The sequence below is a fragment of the Nicotiana sylvestris genome, chromosome 7 (genome assembly GCF_000393655.2).
Source record: "Nicotiana sylvestris chromosome 7, ASM39365v2, whole genome shotgun sequence".
Lineage (NCBI taxonomy): Eukaryota > Viridiplantae > Streptophyta > Magnoliopsida > Solanales > Solanaceae > Nicotiana > Nicotiana sylvestris.
Genome location: NC_091063.1, coordinates 5,642,763 through 5,664,581, shown reverse-complemented (window position 1 = coordinate 5,664,581; position 21,819 = coordinate 5,642,763).

Below are 21,819 nucleotides of genomic sequence, written 5' to 3'. Positions count from 1 at the left end.
CGGGGTCGTTTGGTATGGGAATGGGGTCGTTTTGGTTTAGGTGAGGGGTTGGGTTGACTCGCGTAAACAGGTCGGGTTATGGGTGTGAGTGTGGACCGTTGGATGAGTGTGATTGAATGGCTCAGATCAGACGCCTTATACGGCGTCGTTTCGGGATGTGCCTGGGCAAGCCTGGTTTGGACCGGATCCTTGTGCTGGTTTTGGGCCTCACTTTGGGGCCCAATCCGTTTTTCCTGCACCCTTTCCCTACATCCCAATTAACAAAATTAAACTAAAATTCCTAAATAAAATTTTTGTAAAAATTAAAGATGAAATCACACACATATTGGTTAACACATAATTTAACATTAAATACAAATTACTCAATGACAAGACATATATTTTTTGATTTTCTTTTCTTTTTGGAGTAATTCCCGTGAAGCAAAAATCACGTGCTTACAGCTGCCCCTCTTTGCCCAAAGACACGAAGGGTTTTCGCGCAAAGATAAAGTTAGCGATTTTTGCTCATCCGAGTACTCCGTGTGAAGCATTTTTTGAAAAAGATTTGACCGAACCTTTGCTTCAGAGGTTTCCTACATATCCTGGGCTGAATAGGAATCAGGTCAATGTAGTTCGGGAAGTTTCGGTAGCTGGGACTACCGTGTGACTGTAGTGTTTGCTGCTGTTGTGTGCTGTTACATGCTGCTGTAGGGTGTTACCGTTTATCGATCTCCTTGTTACATTGTTCCAAAATGAAAAACAAGAAGCTAGGCTAGACTGTGGATCATAAGATCTCATCTATCTTCAACTTGTTCTTGTCGCCTTGCTTTCTTGTCGGCTTATGCTTTCCTCCGATGCTTTTATTTTTGTGAACTTGGGGGATGACACTGGTCTTTTGCTTTTTCTGAATGCCAGTTTTCATCATTTGCTTGGTCCGTTGGGGAAAAGGCTTTCTTCAGTAAGCTTTTCAATGGTTCCCCTGGTGGTACGACTCTCTTCCTCAGATTTGTTATGCTGGGCATGGTCTAATGTTCCCAAACCGCTTCTTTCAAGGCGCGACCTTTCTTCCTTTTGAATTGCGCGCTTGCCTTTGCAGCCTTCTGCTTCTTGGTGCTGGGGATTTTATTATTTCCTGCTTGGGGATCTCAGTTGTAACCTTCCGCCTTCTGGTGGGGTTACTGATTCCAAAATCTGTAGTACAAAACTAAAAAGTTGCTTAAATGCAAAATTATGAAATGTATGCCCGCATTTTACTGGTGGGCGACCTAGAACTGAAATGTGTTCCCGCATTTTACTGGTGGGCGACCTAGAACTGAAATGTATTCCCGCATTTTACTGGTGGGCGACCTAGAACTGAAATGTATTCCCGCATTATACTGGTGGGCGACCTAGAACTGAAATGTATTCCCGCATTATACTGGTGGGCGACCTAGAACTGAAATGTATTCCCGCATTATACTGGTGGGCGACCTAGAACTGAAATGTATTCCCGCATTATACTGGTGGGCGACCTAGAACTGAAATGTATTCCCGCATTTTACTGGTGGGCGACCTAGAACTGAAATGTATTCCCGCATTTTACTGGTGGGCGACCTAGAACAGAAATGTATTCCCGCATTATACTGGTGGGCGACCTAGAACTGAAATGTATTCCCGCATTATACTGGTGGGCGACCTAGAACTGAAATGTATTCCCGCATTATACTGGTGGGCGACCTAGAACTGAAATGTATTCCCGCATTATACTGGTGGGCGACCTAGAACTGAAATGTATTCCCGCATTTTACTGGTGGGCGACCTAGAACAGAAAGTATTCCCGCATTTTATTGGTGGACGACCTAGAACAGAAAGTATTCCCGCATTTTACTGGTGGGCGACCTAGAACAGAAAGTATTCCCGCATTTTACTGGTGGGCGACCTAGAACATGAAAATATTCCCGCATTTTACTGGTGGGCGACCTAGAGCTGAAAGTATTCCCGCATTTTACTGGTGGGCGACCTAGAACAGAAAGTATTCCCGCATTTTACTGGTGGGCGACCTAGAACTGAAAGTATTGAATTTTTTCCTCGTCCTTCCGAGAAATTTTGACAACGGCAGAAAATTTTCTGCCCCGATTTTGGTGATTTCCCTGGCGTTGTGTCTTGCTGCCATCATCAACCTTTATTTTCCTGCAGCAGACAAAAGGATTTAGTTAGTTTTAATCATGGTGGGTAGCGGTGTCTTTCCGCTGGGAGACGCTTTTTTCTCTCTTTCTCTTTTCTGGCTTTGCGCCCCCCACAACTGGTTGGCGGACAAAGTTGCTTGCTGGGGGGTGACCCGTCTGATGGGGATGGTCTTCCATTTATCCCCCTTTTTACTTTTTTCTTTACAGAACCAACTGTGGGAGTCTGCTTCCCTCCTGGAACCACTCCCTTAAGAGTTTACTTCCTCCCGAAATTACAAGGCATAGAACTTTACTGCCTGGGGATAACCCTTGGGACTGTTATCTTGCATCGGATCAATTTCCCTTTCCTGTGGAGTTTTACCACTTCGGACTTGGTTCCATGATTTATCGACATTCTGCGGGGAAACCTTCTCGGAACTTGGTCCACGAGTCCTTCACCCGTCACTTTCCGCCCTTTTTACGTCCCCCTTCTTTTGATGCAATTCGACGCTTTTTGTCTTATTCTTGGTTTTTGGCCTATCCCTTTCGTATTTTTCTTTTTGACCCCTTCAGTCTCTGGTAGTAAACTTTGAAAGATCCTTTTCAAAACAAATTTTTTAGAAAAAATGAAAAAGGTAAAAAAGGAGAAAAATCTTTCTGAACCCAAAAAACTTATCTGGATAACATGACTGGTCCTTATGATCATGACGTGCACCATAGATTCTCGACCCAGTCTATTTGTATCAATCATCTTGCCTGATGGTTTTACTTGCTGGGGATAAATGAGTGTCCATTTCTTTGCGAACGCGGACCCTTTTGTTGATCTGTCTTGTCGCCTCATAGTGCCCTTCGAGGGGTTTTCACTAATGAGACTCTCTCTTTCTCTCAGCTCCCGGCGCCTTATGGTGCCTGTGAAGGTTTTCACCGATAAGACTCTCTCGTTTTATATCTCTCATCTTTCGTCGCCTTGTGGTGCCTGCAAAGGTTTTTACCGCCAAGACTCTCTCATTTTATTTCTTCAACGGAGGATTGGAGTGATGTCGATATGATCCTCTCTTTTTGGAGATTCCTTTGGACTATCAATTCATTTCCCGTTTTATGATCCTCTTCTTCGCCGGGGATCAGTGTATTGTTCTCGGGTTTATTTGCCTGACTTGGCACCTCTTTGATATTGATCGGGAGGTCTTTTGGACGTCGATGTTGGTTTTGGTATGGGGCTAAAAGAAAGGCTATCAAAAAATGAAATAACTTTGATGGGTGATACGCTACAACTTTTGGAATCAAACCTTTGTTGGAACCTTAAAACATAACCTCTACCCCAGTTTTCTTGCTTGGGGGATTTTATTTTTACTCTATGTTGAGCTATGTGCGTTACGCACACTGTGCCTATTATGCACACTTATGGACATTATGCACACTATGACCTAGTCGTGAGGCGCCTACGTATCCTCTTTGAGGAATCAGGTCAAACGTAGTCCCACGGTTTTATTTTTCATGTGATTTTATCTCTTTTTTCTTTTTCTTTCTTTTTTTTCTTATTCTCTTTTTCATTTTTCTTAACACTTTCCTTTTCTTTTTCTTTCTCTTTTTCATATCTTTTCATTAGTGATTCCAAAAGAGGGGTATGAAAGAATAACTTAAGGCTCAAAAGGGGGAAACAAGGGTTAAAAGTGTTTGGATAGACGAAAGAATTGCCTCCGTCATCTCATTATCCAATAAATACCAAATACAAACAAATGAACCAATAATTGCCATAATTAAAGAAATTACGCATAATATCTCTTGACTGCATCAGAATTGATAGCCATGTCGACACATCTCCCCTCGATATCTGTCAAACACAAAGCACCGTTGGACAACACTCTGGTCACAATATAAGGCCCTTGCCAATTTGGGGCGAACTTGCCTTTTGCCTCGACCTGATGCGGGAGGATCCTCTTTAATACCTGCTGCCCTACTTCAAACTTCCTGGGGCGTACCTTCTTATTATATGTTCTCGCCATTCTCTTCTGTACAGCTGACCATGACATACTGCTGCCAATCTTTTCTCATCTATCAAGCTCAACTGTTCCAATCGAGCTCTGACCCATTCATTATCATCAATCTCGGCTTCAACGACAATCCGGAGGGATGAAATTTCGACCTCCGCTGGTATTACGGCCTTAGTTCCGTACACCAACAAATAAGGAGTTGCACCTATGGAAGTCCGGACGGTAGTGCGATAACCCAACAGAGCAAAGGGTAATCTCTCGTGCCATTGTCTAGATCCTTCCACCATCTTTCGCAGTATCTTCTTGATGTTTTTATTGGTTGCTTCGATCGCTCCATTCGCCTTGGGGCGATATGGGGTAGAATTGCGGTGTGTAATCTTGAATTGTTGGCATACCTCCTTCATCAAGCTGCTGTTAAGATTTGCACCGTTGTCTGTAATGATCACTTTTGGGATCCCAAATCTGTAGATGATATGGGAGTGAACAAAGTCCACCACTGCCTTTTTGGTTACCGACTTGAAGGTTTTAGCCTCGACCCATTTGGTGAAGTAGTCAATGGTTACTAGAATGAACCTATGACCGTTGGATGCTGTCGGCTCGATAGGTCCCATGACATCCATGCCCCATGCCACAAACGGCCAGGGTGCCGACATCGTATGTAACTCTGTTGGCGGAGAATGAATCAGATCTCCATGTATCTGGCACTGATGGCATTTCCTCACGAAAGTGATACAGTCATGCTCCATGGTGAGCCAATAATGCCCTTCTCGAAGGATCTTCCTTGCCAATACATATCCGCTCATATGCAGCCCGCAAACTCCAACATGTACCTCTGCCATAATTGTCGTGGCTTGACTGGCGTCTATACATCTTAACAATCCCAAATCCGGGGTTCTTTTGTACAACACTCCCCCCCTGAGGAAGAAACCATTTGACAGACGCCAAAGGGCTCTTTTTTGGTCTCCAGTGGCCTGTTCCGGATATATCCCCATTCTGAGGTATTCCTTGATATCATGAAACCAGGGCTTGCCATCCGCTTCCTCTTCCACTGTGTTGCAATAAGCGTGCTGATCGTGAACCTGGATGTGCAGAGGGTCAACATACATTTTGTCAGGGTGGTGCAACATTGATGCTAAAGTGGCCAATACATCCGCAACCTCGTTATGAACTCTCGGGATATGTTTGAATTTCACCGATCGAAATCGCTTGCTAAGATCGTGCAAGCATTGTCGATATGGTATGAGTTTCAAATACCGTGTTTCCCATTCACCCTGAATCTGATGTACCAAGAGGTCCGAGTCTCCCAAGACCAAGACGTCTTGGACATCCATGTCCGCAGCTAATCGCAGACCCAAAATGCAAGCTTCATACTCGGCCATATTATTGGTGCAATAGAAGCGTAATTGGGCCGTAACAGGATAATGGTGTCCTATTTCAGAAATGAGTACTGCCCCTATTCCAACCCCTTTCGCGTTCGCAGCTCCATCGAAGAAGAGCTTCCAACCCGGTTCCTCGGGTAACTCCAGCTCATTCGTATGCATTACTTCTTCGTCAGGAAAATACGTTCTTAAAGGCTCGTATTTTTCATCGACGGGATTCTCTGCCAAATGATCGGTCAGTGCTTGGGCTTTCATGGCGGTCCTCGTCACATAGACGATATCGAACTCTGTGAGCAGAATTTGCCACTTGGCCAACCTCCCTGTGGGCATAGGTTTCTGAAAGATGTACTTTAAGGGGTCCAAACGGGATATGAGATAAGTAGTGTATGAGGATAAGTAATGCTTCAACTTCTGAGCTACCCAAGTTAGGGCGCAACATGTTTTCTCGAGTTGAGTGTACTTGACCTCATATACTGTGAATTTCTTGCTAAGATAGTAAATAGCCTGCTCTTTCCTTCCTGTGTCATCATGTTGACCCAGCACACAACCAAATGAATTTTCTAGTACCGTCAGATAAAGGATCAAAGGCCTCCCCGGCTTAGGCGGGACCAACACGGGTTGATTAGACAAGTACCCTTTGATTTGGTCGAAAGCCTCTTGACATTTTGCCGTCCAACTTACCGCAGCATCCTTTTTCAGCAGCCAAAATATGGGCTCTCAAGTTGCTGTGAGTTGAGCGATGAACCTGCTGATGTAATTGAGTCTACCCAACAAACTCATTACCTTTGTTTTGTTCTTTGGCGGTGGCAAATCTCGGATGGATTCAATTTTGGATGGGTCTACCTCAATCCCCCGTCGACTGACGATGAATCCTAACAGCTTTCCTGATGGAACCCCGAACGCGCATTTGGCCGGGTTGAGCTTGATATCATACCTTCGGAGTCTTTGGAAGAATCTCTTTAGGTCTGCTACATGGTCTTCCTGACGCCAAGACTTTATGATCACATCATCTACGTACACCTCAATTTCTTTGTGTATCATGTCGTGAAACACAGCAGTCATTGCTCGCATGTATGTTGCCCCGACATTCTTCAATCCGAACGGCATCACCCGATAGCAGTAAGTTCCTTATGGCGTAACAAAAGATGTCTTTTCTGCATCTTCCTCGTCCATTAGGACCTGATGATATCCCGCATATCAATCCACAAAGGATCCGATCTCGCGTCCAGCGCAGTTATCGATCAGGATATGGATGTTGGGCAATGGAAAATTGTCCTTGGGACTTGCTTTGTTGAGGTTGCGGTAGTCGACGCACACCCTGATTTTTCCATCCTTCTTTGGGACTGGTACCACATTGGCCAACCACTCGGGATATCGAGTGACCCGAATGACCTTCGCCTGCAACTGCTTAATCACCTCTTCTTTGATCTTTACACTCATTTCTGTTTTAAATTTCCTTAGCTTTTGCTTGACCGGAGGGTATGCCGGGTCAGTGGGCAATTTGTGAACCACTAAATTGGTGCTTAATCCCGGCATATCATCATATGACCATGCAAAAACATCTTTGAATTCCACGAGGGTTTTGATCAATTCTTCCCTGACATTTGGCTCAATATGGATGCTGATTTTGGTTTCTCGGACATTATCAACGTCCACTAGATTCACAGCCTCAGTGTCATTAGGTTAGGTTTGGGTTTTTCTTCAAATTGGCACAGTTCTCGATTTATCTCTTCGAAGGCTTTATCTTCGTCATATTCAGATTCATCGTCGCAAATGACCTCTTGTGTCATTAAGTCGGATTCGGATTGATTTATTAGACTAGGTCGAAGATCCGCTGTGCATGCCATGTCGTTAGAACGAGTAAAAAGAGAACTGTTCAGAAAGAAAAAGAACAAAACAAAATTAAAATGGGACAAAAGAAGAGAGCTTTATTAAACTTGCGGGATAAAAGGGTTCACACTTTTACAAAACAAAAGTAAAATTTGGATTACACCCTGGAATAATCCGAACCAAATCAGAACAAACAAAAATATAAATCAAAGTCTACTACCAAAACTCCCCTCGGACAGGAAGAGGAGTAACCGTCCAATTGTTGGTCTTGGCCTCAGGCCCCACAAACTGTATCTCTGCTCTGCTGGAACCTTCCCCAGCTTCTACCATACTGACATCAGCGAATAGCCTCTCGAAACTCTGATTCAGGTCCCCGTCCATACCAATCAATGGTCCTAGAATCTTTGGGACCGGTGGCCCTTTGGCGCTTGCTCTGACAAAAGATCTTGAGAGATGCGGCACGGGTTTGGGAAGATACCAGACTTTCTTCTTTATTTTTCGCGCCCGCTTTCTATCTGCCGTGGTTGGCTTGAACCCCAATCCGAAAGTTTCCAGATTTTTAGGCAGGGAGACAGGTTGGACAATCCCCTGAAGCTCGACTCCCATGCCCTTTCCCGGCACAAATCCATTACCCAGCATTTCAGAGACCATCATGACTGTCGCGGCAGCGACCCTAGGGTGCGAGATGATTTCTCCTTCAGAAATTTTGTTTGCCGACATTGTATTGAAAATCTGGTAGACCCAAGGACCTTTGTCATCATCGGTCTCTATGAAAGGTACAATGGCGCCACCCATGGTGCACGCCGTGTCCTCGCCGTGTAGCACGACCTCTTGTCTTTCCCACTCGAACTTCACCATCTGATGTAGGGTGGAGGGCACTGCTTTGGCTGCATGAATCCATGGTCGTCCTAACAGAAGGTTATAAGATACTGTGGCATCTAACACTTGGAACTCCATGGTGAACAGGACTGGACCGATGGTCAATTCAAGTACAACATCCCCTACAGTGGCTGTTCCATTTCCGTCAAATCCTCGGATACAGATGCTATTCTTGTCGATTCTTCCGTGGTCGATCTTTAACTGGTTCAGAGTGGATAATGGGCAGATATTGGCACTTGAACCGTTATCCACCAATACCCAAGTAACTACCGAGTTTTCACATTTGACAGTTAGGTAGAGAGCTTTATTATGCTTTGTACCTTCCATCGACAGGTCATCATCTGAGAATGTTACCCTGTTCACCTCGAAAATCTTGTTAGCAATGGTTTCCAGGTGGTTTACAGAAATCTCGTTGGGCACATGAGCTTCGTTCAATATCTTCATCAAGGCCCGACGATGCTCCTCAGAATGGATCAGTAATGACAGCAGCGAGATCTGGGCCGGTGTTTTCCTCAGCTGTTCGACCACAGAGTAGTCCTGCACTTTCATCTTCCTCAGGAACTCCTCAGCCTCTTCTTCGGACACAGGTTTCTTGGTTGCAGCCGGGTTGGTCCTTCTTAGATCCACCGGAGCAAAACACCGACCTGATCGAGTCAGCCCTTGCGCTTCACAACTAACTTCCTCCACCTGTTTTCCTTTGTACATCACCACTGCCTTCTCGTATTTCCAAGGCACAGCCTTGCTATCAATCATCGGCAGCTGGACTACAGGCTTTATAGTGACCAGTTCTCTGTATACCCCCTTCAACACAACTGCAAGTGTGGGCGGAGTCCCTGATATTACCAACTTGTTTGGCTCAGGTTTGTTTGTTATGGAGGACGGGCCCTTTCCCAATATCACCACTGGCTTGACGCCTTCTTTCTGCGATTTTACCTCGGTTCCTCCACTGGTTGATCCTTCTTTCGGAGCGACCTGGATCATCATAACTGTCTATGAAGGTTTTCTCAACTCTCCTCCCTCATACACCAACTCGATCATGTGAGCCTCATGGTGTGCTGGCAGTGGGTTCTGGTTGATGTTAGGAACCTCCGGTGTCTGGACCTTGATCTTATTGGTGTCAATAAGATCCTGTATGGCATGCCTCAATTTCCAACACTTTTCGGTATCATGCCCCAACATCCCTGAGTAGTACTCACAGCTTATTGATTGGTCCAAGTTTTGGGGCGGGGGATTTGGTCCTCGAGTCTCGACCGGACTAACCAAACCCAATTGCCTCAATTTGTGGAACAAAGCGGTGTAGGTTTCTCCCAACTCAGTGAAAGTTCTCTGTTTCCGCAGCCTGTCATTCCTAGCAGCTGGATTTCCCCGAAAGCCTGCCCCTGGAAAGTTTCTATATGCCCCTGGTGGAGGATAGGTGTTTTGTGGTGGTGCATATGTGTTCAGGGGAGCCGGCGCGCGCCATTGTGGGCGAACCGGAGGCTGAGTGTATGTATGGGCCTGGTGTATGGAGCAATGTGGTTCTTGAGGCGGATAGCAATATTGCGGTGGGTTGTATAGGTAGTTTGGCCTGTGAGGTCTGGGTTGGTTGTAGTGTGGCTTGCCAGCCCTGGACCAACTACTTGCCTCAATCGTGGCAATTTCTTCTTTCTTCCTTCTTCCCATCGCACCTCTCGTGCCGCTTTGAATAGCCTGGGTTGTGGCTTTGAGTGCCGAATAGTTCAAGATTTTGTCAGACCTCAGACCCTCTTCTATCATGACCCCTATCTTGACCACCTCGTTGAAAGATTTTCCAACTGTTGTCACCAAGTGACCAAAGTAGGTTGGATCCAATGTTTGCAAGAAATAGTCCACCATCTCTCCCTCTCTCATGGGAGGATCGACTCTAGCTGCTTGTTCTCTCCAGCGGAACCCGAACTCGCGAAAACTTTCCCCGGGTTTCTTCCCAGTTCTCAATAATGTGAGACGGTCAGGGACTATCTCGAGATTGTACTGGAAATGACCTGCAAAAGCCTGCGCCAGATCATCCCACGTGTACCACCTGCTGGAATCCTGCCTGGTATACCATTCTAGTGCAGATCCGCTCAGACTTTGGCCGAAATAAGCTATCAGCAGCTCATCCTTGCCGCCTGCCCCTCTCATTTTGCTACAGAATCCCCGCAAATGTGCCATGGGATCACCGTGGCCTTCATATAAATCAAACTTAGGCATTTTGAACCCAGCCGGGAGTTGGACGTCCGGGAAAGGGCATAGATCTTTGTAAGCCACGCTGACTTGGTTTCCCAATCCTTGCAGGTTCCTGAAGGATTTCTCCAGGCTTTTGAATTTCCTCAATACCTCATCCTGTTCAGGGGCTTTAACCGGCTTTTCAATCTCTGTCGGTACCTCTAAGTGCGGATTGTAGGCCTGTGGTTCGGGGGCATGGAATGTAGGCTCAGGGGGATAGTATTGCGTATCGTGAGCTTGAAACAATGGCTCACTGGTCGTTCTTTGCAGGGTGGCTGATGTGGGTCCCACAAAAGTGGGAATGTTTGGTGTTGGGAGAGGTTGATGGGGTGGTGGAGTTTGGGAATCATGAGGGCTTCTCTCCTGATGATAGCGGGGATTTGGGAGGCTTGTTGAAGGGCCGGAATGAGGGTACTCCGGCATGTGCCCCAGTGGCTCAAGGCTCTTTTGTGCTTTGGCTAAAGCTAGCTGCATTGCATTCATCTCTTGTCCCATCCTTTCAATCTTTTCCATTGCTTCTTTTAACAATTGGCTCATCGGCCTTTCTTCCTCGTTACTATTCTCTAAAGTAGTCATGCTTGTTGCTACCGGTCCTTTGGATCTGGTTTGGTAAGGGTGTGTTGCCAGAACTCTTTAACAACTAACTGTCTGGATTCAGACAACAACAAACTTTGTTAGCGTTAGAGATTAACAGATTTGATAACAACACCTTGAGGATGCAATGCTCCTAGGCAATTAACCGTTTCTAACATGCTATGCTTCAAACAACATGCGTCATCCCGGCTTACTCATTTATCCTTCTTAAAGCACTTTGAAAATCCCTGTATTTTATTTTATTTTTGTATTCTCTTTTTCTTTCTTTCTTTCTTTAAAGGCGGTCGAATCTTATGTGGATTGCCTACGTATCACGTCCCCGCACGAATCAGACCGGGCATAGTTCTGCCTTAAAGTAAAGAAACATAAAATTCTTGTGAAATCATTAAATTCATTCTCAAAATTTTGCTATTACAAATTACTTCAAACAAGGAATAGCAATAGTAAAGACTCCACAGTTCTTAACCCGTTTTGACTAAAAGAAAAGAAAACAACATATGGGAAAGCAACAAAGCCAAATAAACAAGACTCGACCAACAATTAATTTTCCAACTTAGGGGCCCGCGAGGCATCATTCGGCCTTTCCACAGCCCTTGGTGTGAGGTCCCTCTGCAGGCTTTTCAATTCATTCATGATTCGGTGGACACAACCCATGATGGAAACAAGGAGGGTCTTCCGAGGCATTTGCTCGCATGTCAGGCATCTCATGTAGATGTAATGCCCAATCTCGTCGATCCTTCCTCGAATGTTGTCCCTTTCCGTGAACAACTGCCTTATCTGTCGGTTCTTTAATCCTAGTGTTTGCGCATTGTTGGCAAGTTGATCCTGGAACATCTCCATTTGCCTTTCCATTCTGGTCATTGCATCGTAACAGCGCCTTCTGTCGGCTTGGGCATCTCGTGTTTGCTTGAAGATCCGCTCTTGAAGAGTGGAATTCGTTTCCCTTAATGTTCCGATGCTCAGTTCATAATCCCTTATGACTTGTTGCAGGCGCTGGGTCCAGGCCATTGTAAATTTTGCCCACTTGGTCCGCAATCTTGCTGTGCTAGCCTTGGATCTTTCCAAATCTTCCTGGCATTCCGCAACCTGATCCTTTAACCCCGCTATCAATCTTCTATCCGCCCGACTTCTCAGCTGGTTGTCGGCCTCCCTTTTCATCTTCCGGATCTGAGCTTTGAGGATCTCGACTTCTCTGATTAATCTGTTCTTTTCGCCCTTGTGGGCAGCGGACTGTAATTGGCACTCAAACTTCATATCCTGAACTTGTTGCTTTAGTTTGCCTGTTTCGGCAAGATATTCCCGCTCTTTGGCCAACCAGACCCACTGCTCTTGTGAAGACTTGGCAAATTCCTGCAGGTGAGGTCTTTTGGTCGGCCTTCCAGATGATGTCTCCCCTTTGTACCAGGCCTGATACCCGGGTGAAACTTCCCCTTTTGCCAGATTCACTACACAAGTATTCGCTTCTAAGTATTGACATTGGCTCCAAATTTGGCGAACCCTTGCTTCAGGAAACTGGCCATCGGGACTGATCTCAATCACCTGGGTGCTTAGATCCTCGTCTTTCGGCACTATCTGACACCTCCCAAGTTGCCTTAAAACCCGATGCGGCGCATATGGTTGAATGCTCTTAAGTACCATTAAGAGAAAATGGGGCCTGGCTGCTGGCATGTATATGACTTCGTCGATCGGTAACCATCCTAGCGTCCACTGTATTTGACTGGTGTCGAGGGTACGGAAATATGAGGACCATGCCATTACTCCTTCAGGTAGGTAGGTCTCATTAACTCTGGTATAGAACTCCTCTATGCAGGTCTTTTTAATGGACCCATGGCTCAGAAACTGGGCTCGGTGACATAGGTGTTCGGTCATCCATATTTGCAACAACAAGTTGCAACCCTCGAAAAAGTTTCCTCCGGCTTTGCAAGACGTGAGAGCCCGGAACATATCAGATACTATCATGGGTGCCAACGTACTATCTCTCTGTGTGAGCAACGTACTGACGACCCCTGCTATCTTTATGTCGATATTCCCGTCTTTTCTTGGGAATACTAGGAGTCCTAAGAAAGTTATCACGAAAGCAATCCGTCTATGTTCATCCCACTTTTAACGATTACTTTTGTTGCACAACTGGTTTTCTGGCTTGTCGAATCCTCCTATGTGACCATATCTTTGGTATATGAAACTCATAGTGCAAAAACCTTTTGCCAAGTCAGGGTTATGGATTGTTCTGACTATCTTTAAGGAGTCCAGAAACTGGTGTATTGCCACAGCTCTTGGAGCAATCAGATATTTGTGCCTCAATGGAGCCTCAGCATTGCCGATATACCCTGATATTTCTTCTAAAGTTGGGGTAAGTTCGAAGTCCGAGAAGTGGAAGACATTGTGCGCAGGATCCCAGTGGGGGACTAGTGCCCTTATGATATCTCCCCGTGGCCTGATATCCAACAAACTCGTGAGGCCTTTCAGATACTTCTTGATTTCGTCATGCCCTTCTTTGCCTAAATCATTCCACTAGAGCCGCAATTGGGGGGGAATTTTATTCATGATTGAAAAGGGTTCATTTGGAGTCGTGCTCATTCTGCACATTTATTAATAAGATTTTAACAAACGAAACTTATTCTGATAAAAACAAGAACATACGCTATTTTTCTCAAAAGGATTTCTGAACACGACCTCTCAGCACTTCATGAACGAAGATTTTTAAGGTTGTGTGATAAATAAAAGAGGTGGCCGTCTGTACAAAGGCAGCCTTCCGGAGTTCCTTTTGGGAACATTTGGCTATTTTTGATATAAGAGGCGTCACCCGACCCTGTGGCAGAAAAATGTACTTGGCGTTTTTGCTACTTTTATTGATTTTCAAAAATGGGAGGTTGGACCCGACGGAGGTTGCCTACGTATCTCACACCCTATGAGAATCAAACCTGCGTAGTTCGGGCAAATTAACCGAACAATTTTTTTTTTTTTCATTTTTCATTGCAAGACAAACCATTTTCCCTTCCTATTTTTGAAAACAAGACAAAATAACTCTTCATTTTTCAAAAAAGATGAAACAACCTATTTTTCCAAACTAAAATAAAGACTCTTTTTTTTCATTTTCTTTTCAACAAACGATTTTCCAAAAAATAAAAGACTTTTTTTTTCTATTTTTCATTTTCTAAAATAATCAATTAATACCTTAACTGTTATGTCTCTTTTTGTTTCCTCTTTTCTCCTGTTTTCAACATTCCCGAGATTCAGAAACCGGTCAACATGCAGGTTTGAAACAAATATATGTACATAGCAAGTAAGATGCATCAGGATGGTCTTCTCTGTTTCAGGTTGCTATTCCTAGACGGACCCAACCCCTGTGTTGAGTCCCCTAAGTCAAAATGCACATGATGCAAATAAGCGTTCCTACTAGGGATCCGGCATGAAGTCACGTTATTCTATGTTCAAAACCTGGGTCGGTGTTCTAGACAGTGTACCCGAGCGGACAACTCGAGTTGAGGAAGGAGCTCCTTTCCGGGAACCAAAAGGCCAGCCGGCTTAGAAACTTTCCGAGCCTCTTTTATTTAGGGTATGACACTAACAGAATAGGGAGTCTCAACCAGTAAGCACATCCCCGGAGGTAAGAAGAGAAAGGTTTCGGCACAATTTATATACAGTTCAGATAATATCAAAGCGGTAAAAGCAGCATTTAGCACATTAGGCTCAAAACATGTAAAAATCAGATAAAGCCAAATATAACAATTTATCTAAGCTCGAATTTCTAACCCTGAACCAGTGGTTCTGGGTTTTGGTCCCCAGCAGAGTCGCCAGAGCTGTCACACCTCCTTTTTCCGCACCCGAGAGGGTACAAGGGAGTTTTTCCAATTAAAGGACAATCGAAACGGGATTGGTTTACTTATTTCAGAGTCGCCACTTGGGAGATTTAGGGTGTCCCAAGTCACCAATTTTAATCCCGAATCGAGGAAAAGAATGACTCCGTATTACAGTCTGCGCACCAGAAATCCGGATAAGGAATTCTGTTAACCCGGGAGAAGGTGTTAGGCATTCCCGAGTTCCGTGGTTCTAGCACGGTCGCTCAACTGTCATATTTGGCTTGATTATCTGATTTTATACAAATGTGAACTTATGTGCAAATTTTATCTCTTGACCGCTTTTATTATTATTTTTTACGAGAATTGCAACGTCGTGAAAATATATCTCGAACCACGTTACATCAATGCACCCGTGGTTATTGACATATCTCGACTCGGTTGAGATTTGGATTTGGGTCACATAAATGTGCACCCGAATTAAGAAAAATAAATTATTAAAACGCGCCTAAAGCAACTAACGTATTGTTATTTTGGGGAAGGCCGTAAAATTTGCTAAACGGCATGTCCCGAATTCTAAGTATTTTTGTATATACATTTAGAGGGCCCCGCAACTTGTGCATGTTTGTTTGTCGAGGCTCGTCTCATTCATTATTTTAAGAATTTACAACGTCATGGAAATGTATCCCGGACCACGCCACAATCAATGTGCCCGTGATTAGAGACATATTTCGATTCCGTTGAGATTTGGATTTGGGTCACATAAATGTGCGCCCTAGTTTAAGGAGATAATGTTATTAAATACGCACCTAAAGCGACTAGCGTATCATTATTTTGGGTAGGGTCGGGAAATTTGCTAAATGGCCCGTCCCGGAGTCTAAGCAAGTTTAAAACAGATATTTACTGAGGGCCCCGCGATTTTGCATTTTTCGGCTAGGCTCGTCTCATTTACTTTTAAGGATAAACCTACAACAACTACATTCTTCTATTAAGTTTGTCTCTAAAAAACACAAGAAAATACCTTGATTGATTACATGCTGAGAAAACGCAACTTATTAGCTATTAGCGTACGACTGACACAAATGAGAAATTGCAGCAGAATTTGTACAAAGAGGGGTGGCCTTCATTCTATATTCTATTGTTCAAGAAATCTGAAACATGGGATTGACGCACAACAGTATCGAAGCAGATTATCCTTAGGCGAAGAAATTAGACGTATTCTACCTTATTTATTGACGGGCATACGTATGAGGTTCAGTTAATTATTCCTCACATGCTTGACACTAACAAAACGAAACGACTGTATGACAATCCTATCTAACTCAAGTGGTGTTATCACGTGTTTAGCTATGCGATTTTTTTTATCTTTTGGCTATAATCCAGATTGCCTAGTGTGCCTTCAAGATACACATATCTACTGACGAATTAAGGCGAAACAAGTGTGATTACTGCGTTCATTTTTACAGACGCGATGCCATTGTTGGCCGAGTATTACTACTATCCAGCTAACTTCTTACTGATTTACATACAACAATGGACTGCCAGACCAAACTCCTTATGGACTGAGAAACTATCTTATTACATTGTTTGAAGGTTAAACTTTACATGTTAAATACACCAACATTCTAAACTATAAGCAGCAGAATAAAGGTAACCATGCTCATGTTTGGACTGCCATAACCTTGTGCTTTTTATTCAGCTCCAAACGTATCATTACATCAGTGAATTTAGAACGTGTACCTGGATGTTTGGACAATAAGAAAGAGAAGAAGAAAAGTATCAGCAGCAAGCCACTCGAACAGCAAACACACAGCAACAACCAGCAACAGTACCCAACAACAATTGTGAAGCCCACAAATGGTCGAGCAACAAGCAATAATCCCAGAAACAGGGTAGTGAAAATAGCCGAAAACCCAGAATGTTCAATGCAAATAGCCACAACAATACAGTAGTCACAAACAGCTCGACAAATAACCAATAACAATTGGCAAAGACAGCTTGACCAGTTTAAATTCTTAGACAGTTTTCAGACAATAGTTGGTTCAATATCCTGAAATTTCTTCTGTTATTCTTTCTTTTCAGTTTTTCTCACTCACAGAATCTCTCTGAAGACTAAAAAAAGTCCAGCCCTTTCTATGTTCTGAAACAGCTTATTTATAAGCTAACAACCCAGTGCAGTCAAGCTGCCTGGATCCTGCAAATTGCAATCTGCCCATACCCCTTAACTCCCCATGCCTAAAGGCATTTTTCTTGGTAAACTTAATCAGCCCCCATGCTTTGTCCTATTGCTCTAATCAAGAGTTATGGGTTTAAAGTATTCATTTAATTCCCATACTCTTATGTCTTGTTCCCCATTGGCAATTAATGTAATCCTAATTCAATACCCTATTTGTCAGCTCATTTAAACTGCTCTTTTTAATACCCAAATTACACCTGTTAAACCTGGTTATTACTGTATTAACTTACTGCAACAGTAAGGCATTTTTGAACTTCTGAAAGTTCAAATCCAGAGCTGCCCTGGACTGAATCTTTTTAGTTGTTTTGCAATGCAAATAAACTAATTTCAAACAATGTCGAGCAATCAATTAACAACAACAGGTTCGTTCACTCATGTGAAGTTGTATGAATTAGAATATTTGAACCTTCAGTTATAGGAAACTAATCGACGACGTTTATCAAATCGACTATACTAATTATAACAAGAAATAACTAGTCGATCACATAAACAACACGTACAGGGTCCCGAATGGCTTCAGACAACTTTGCACAATCACTGGGAGGCCATGCGAACTATCTATTCGACGACTAATCTCATCGAGCATATATATCACAAGACGCATTCACATATACACAGAAGAACAAATGACCAAATAAAAGGTCTTTACAAAGACGGAAGAAAATTGAAAAAAACAATATCAGAAACACCAAACAACTACAACAAAACATGCTTAACAAATTCAGACAATACTTAAACAAAACTGAAAAGAAAAAGAAAACTTACTGAATGCTTATCTAAGAAACGGGCCAGGTCTGAACTAGTTTTGACCATTTGAGTCCGAACAAACCTTAATCGGGGTGTTCTCGACCGAGAACACCTTGATTAAAGCCTATTAGGTCCCAAAATCCCCATGAAACTGATCGGATTCCCCAGGTTCTTGTATCCCAGAGTTTGAATCTTCAGATTTGGGTTTTTGGGATTTGTGGGTAGATTCGGACCAAACCAAGCTTGGTTTGGTCACGAGGGAGGTCAGGGGGTTGTCTGGTGTGAATCTGCGGTGGTTTGGTGTAGATCGGGGTTTAGTCTCGAATCTTCAAATCAAGATTCGAGACGATGGAGTGTGATTCGAGGTACATGGTTGGTGGATTCGTGTTCAGGGTGGTTGGATGTATCGGGGGTGTTAAGGGGGTGGTCACCGGCGTCCTTGCCGCCGGGTTTTACGGTGAAGGTGAAGGGGGCGGCTAGGGTTTGGGATATTAGGGTTAGGCTCTGGAGACGATGAAGCCGGGGGGTGTTTGGATAGGGGGCGTGGGGTATGATGGAGGGTTTATATACGGAAGGGGAAGATAGATCGGAGCCGTTAGATCAAGTGATCTGAACGGCTTGGATCTGTTGGTAGGTGATAGGACGGGGTCGTTTGGTATGGGAACGGGTCGTTTTGGTTTAGGTGAGGGGTTGGGTTGACCCGCGTAAACAGGTCGGGTTATGGGTGTGAGTGTGGACCGTTGGATGAGTGTGATTGAATGGCTCGGATCAGACGCCTTATACGACGTCGTTTCGGGATGTGCCTGGGTAGGCCTGGTTTGGACCGGATCCTTGTGCTGGTTTTGGGTCTCACTTTGGGGCCCAATCCGATTTTCCTGCACCCTTTCCCTACAGCCCAATTAACAAAATTAAACTAAAATTCCTAAATAAAACTTTTGTAAAAATTAAAGATGAAATCACACACATATTGATTAACACATAATTTAACATTAAATACAAATTACTCAATGACAAGACATATATTTTTTGATTTTCTTTTCTTTTTGGAGTAATTCCCGTGAAGCAAAAATCACGTGCTTACAGGACCCAACCCATGTGTTGAGTCCCCTAAGTCAAATGCATATGATGCAAATAAGCGTTCCTACTGGGGTTCTGGCATGAGGTTTTGTTATACTAGGTTTATCCTGGGTGTTTGTTCTAGACCTGGCTTACCCGAGCGGACAACTCGAGCCGAGGATGGGAACTGCATATCGGTAACCAAAAGATCATCCGGTTTTGCAACTCCTCCGAGTCCTCTTTCCATTTTGGGATAGGACACTAACAAAAAGAAGTCACGACCAGCATGCACTCCTCAAGAGAGAGAAGAGAGGGATTTTTGTAGCAGTTTATATATACAATTCAGATAATATCAAAGCGGTAAAAGCAACATTTAGCACATTAATCCCAAACATGTAATAAAATCAGATAATAAACAAAGCCAGATACAATAATTATTGTAAGCTCAAATTCTGAACCCTGAACCAGAGTTTCTGGGTTCGGTCCCCAGCAGAGTCGCCAGAGCTGTCACACCTCCTTTTTCGCCCGCGCCACCCGCAAAAGGGACGCGGAAGGGAGTTTATTCCAATTAAAGGACAATCGAAACGAGATTTATTTATTTATTTCAGAGTCGCCACTTGGGAGATTTATGGTGTCCCAAGTCACCGGTTGAATCCCGAATCGAGGAAAAGAATGACTCTGTTTAACAGTCTGCGCACCAGAAATCCGGATAAGGAATTCTGTTAACCCGGGAGAAGGTGTTAGGCATTCCCGAGTTCCGTGGTTCTAGCACGGTCGCTCAACTGTTATATTCGGCTTGATTATCTGATTTTATACAAGTGTGAACTTATGTGCAAAATTTAACTTTTAACCGCTTTTATCATTTACTGTTTTTATCAAGAATTGCAACGTTGTGAAAATGTATCTCGAACCGCGTTACAATCAATGTACCCGTGGTCGTCGACACACTTTGACTCCGTTGAGATTTGGATTTGGGTCACATCAATGTGCACCCGAGTTTAAGGAAATTAAATTATTAAAGGCGCGCCTAAAGCGACTAGCGTATTTATTTTGGGTAGGACCGTGGAATTTTGCTAAACGGTCCATCCCGAAATCTAAGCATTTTAAAACAAATAATTATTGAGGGCCGCGCAATTTTGTATTTATTTTTTGGCGAAGCACGCCTCCTTTATTTGAAGGATATCTTAAAATGACTACATTTCTATTAAATTCGTATCTAAAATAAAAGAGAAAAAATCCTAATTAATTACATGGTTAAAAAAACGTAACATATTAAATGCTAGGTTAAGACAAATGTCAACGGAAAGAATATTACTAAAATTGAAATTATAAATATAATACGGAATCGACAAATAATGTATTCAAAAGAAACCAATTATCCCATAACTAGAATAAAATCGCATTGTTATATGACTTGACCCGTTGGAATTAATTATTTACAACTATTGGAAATTAGAATCAATCTTAATTACTAATGCGTATTCGAAAATTTATTAAATTTAAACATTAACTCGTCTTGTTTGAACTCAAATCATGCCATAATGCCTAATTCGCGAAATTAATTTAAATTCATGCTTTAACTAAATTTAGCTACATGTTCACGATTAACCTAATGTTGACAATATTAAAACCTTCATAGCTAGTGAACTTAATCAGTTTTGCCAAGCCGATTCACTAAAGACCAACTTATGTTATTTTCCTCTTATTCCAATTATTAAACAGTTTGACAGTAATGAGCATGCTTAAATATATACTACCTAATAATCAAGTTAAAGCAAAGTATTATTTAATACATCACTACAAGATGCCTAGTTATGCAAAGCGACAGAAATTTACAGAATAATACATGAAATAGCCTAAATACAATTAGTAAAAGAAAACAAAGAAAAAGCTAAATTAAAACTTCAAAGTTCCATTCTTCATATGTATTCATGCTTTCACATTTCAGCTTACAATATACCAAAGTTACAGTTGTGTACCTGGTATTGCCAATACAAGAAGAAGAAGATCAGCAAAGTAGTATGTAACACAACAGCAACAACAACAATAACCAGCAACAACCAACAAACGGAACACCCAATGACAGATTTGAAAACCAAATAAAAATCCAGCAATAACCAGTGAAGTAGTAGCAAATAACCAACCAAACTCAAGGAACAAACCACATGAGAATCCAGAAACACCAACAATAATCAACAGGCAAAAACAAAGTGAACCTTTTTTTTTGAAAGACCAGTTAATGTTTAACCCTTAATTCTCTCTTAATGTTCAGAAAATTCTTTCTTTTAAACTCTCTTCAAATTCGAATCCTCAAAAATCTTTCAATATTTCCGAATTCTTCTCCCAATATTCAGCTCAAATTTTTTCTCCCCTTAATTCTGTGACAAGTCTGCTCTTTTTATGCCTCAAAACAGACCCCTTAATCAATTAAATAAATAATAAAACAATCCACTTTCTCTTACCAAACCCACTACTACATAAAAATGCAATTATTATTTTATTTAATCAACTTTTCTTGAGCTCCGTAATCTTACTATGTCTTGTTCCCCATTATTGATTAAACAAATGCATTATTCCCCATTACCACATGTCTTGTCCCCCACTATATTATTTTAATATATTATTTTAATATTATTAGCTTAGTGGACAGAGCACTCAAAATAAATAATTGTTCAGATTTTCAATTCCAAAAATACCCCTCTGAAATTACTAAAATTACCATTTTACCCCTGAAAATACTGCAATTTACCATTCTAACCCCATCAGCTATAACCAATTCACCTAATCAATTCTAACCAAAATACAACAGCTATAACAAATTCCTAATCAAATTTCATGAACAAACTTAGGCTAGAAACTCAATATTTTTGACTGAACAATATTTTTAACAACAAACATACTTTCAGATCTAATAACAGTAACAAATTGAACATAACAAACAAGTAGATTCAAATCTCTAAACTC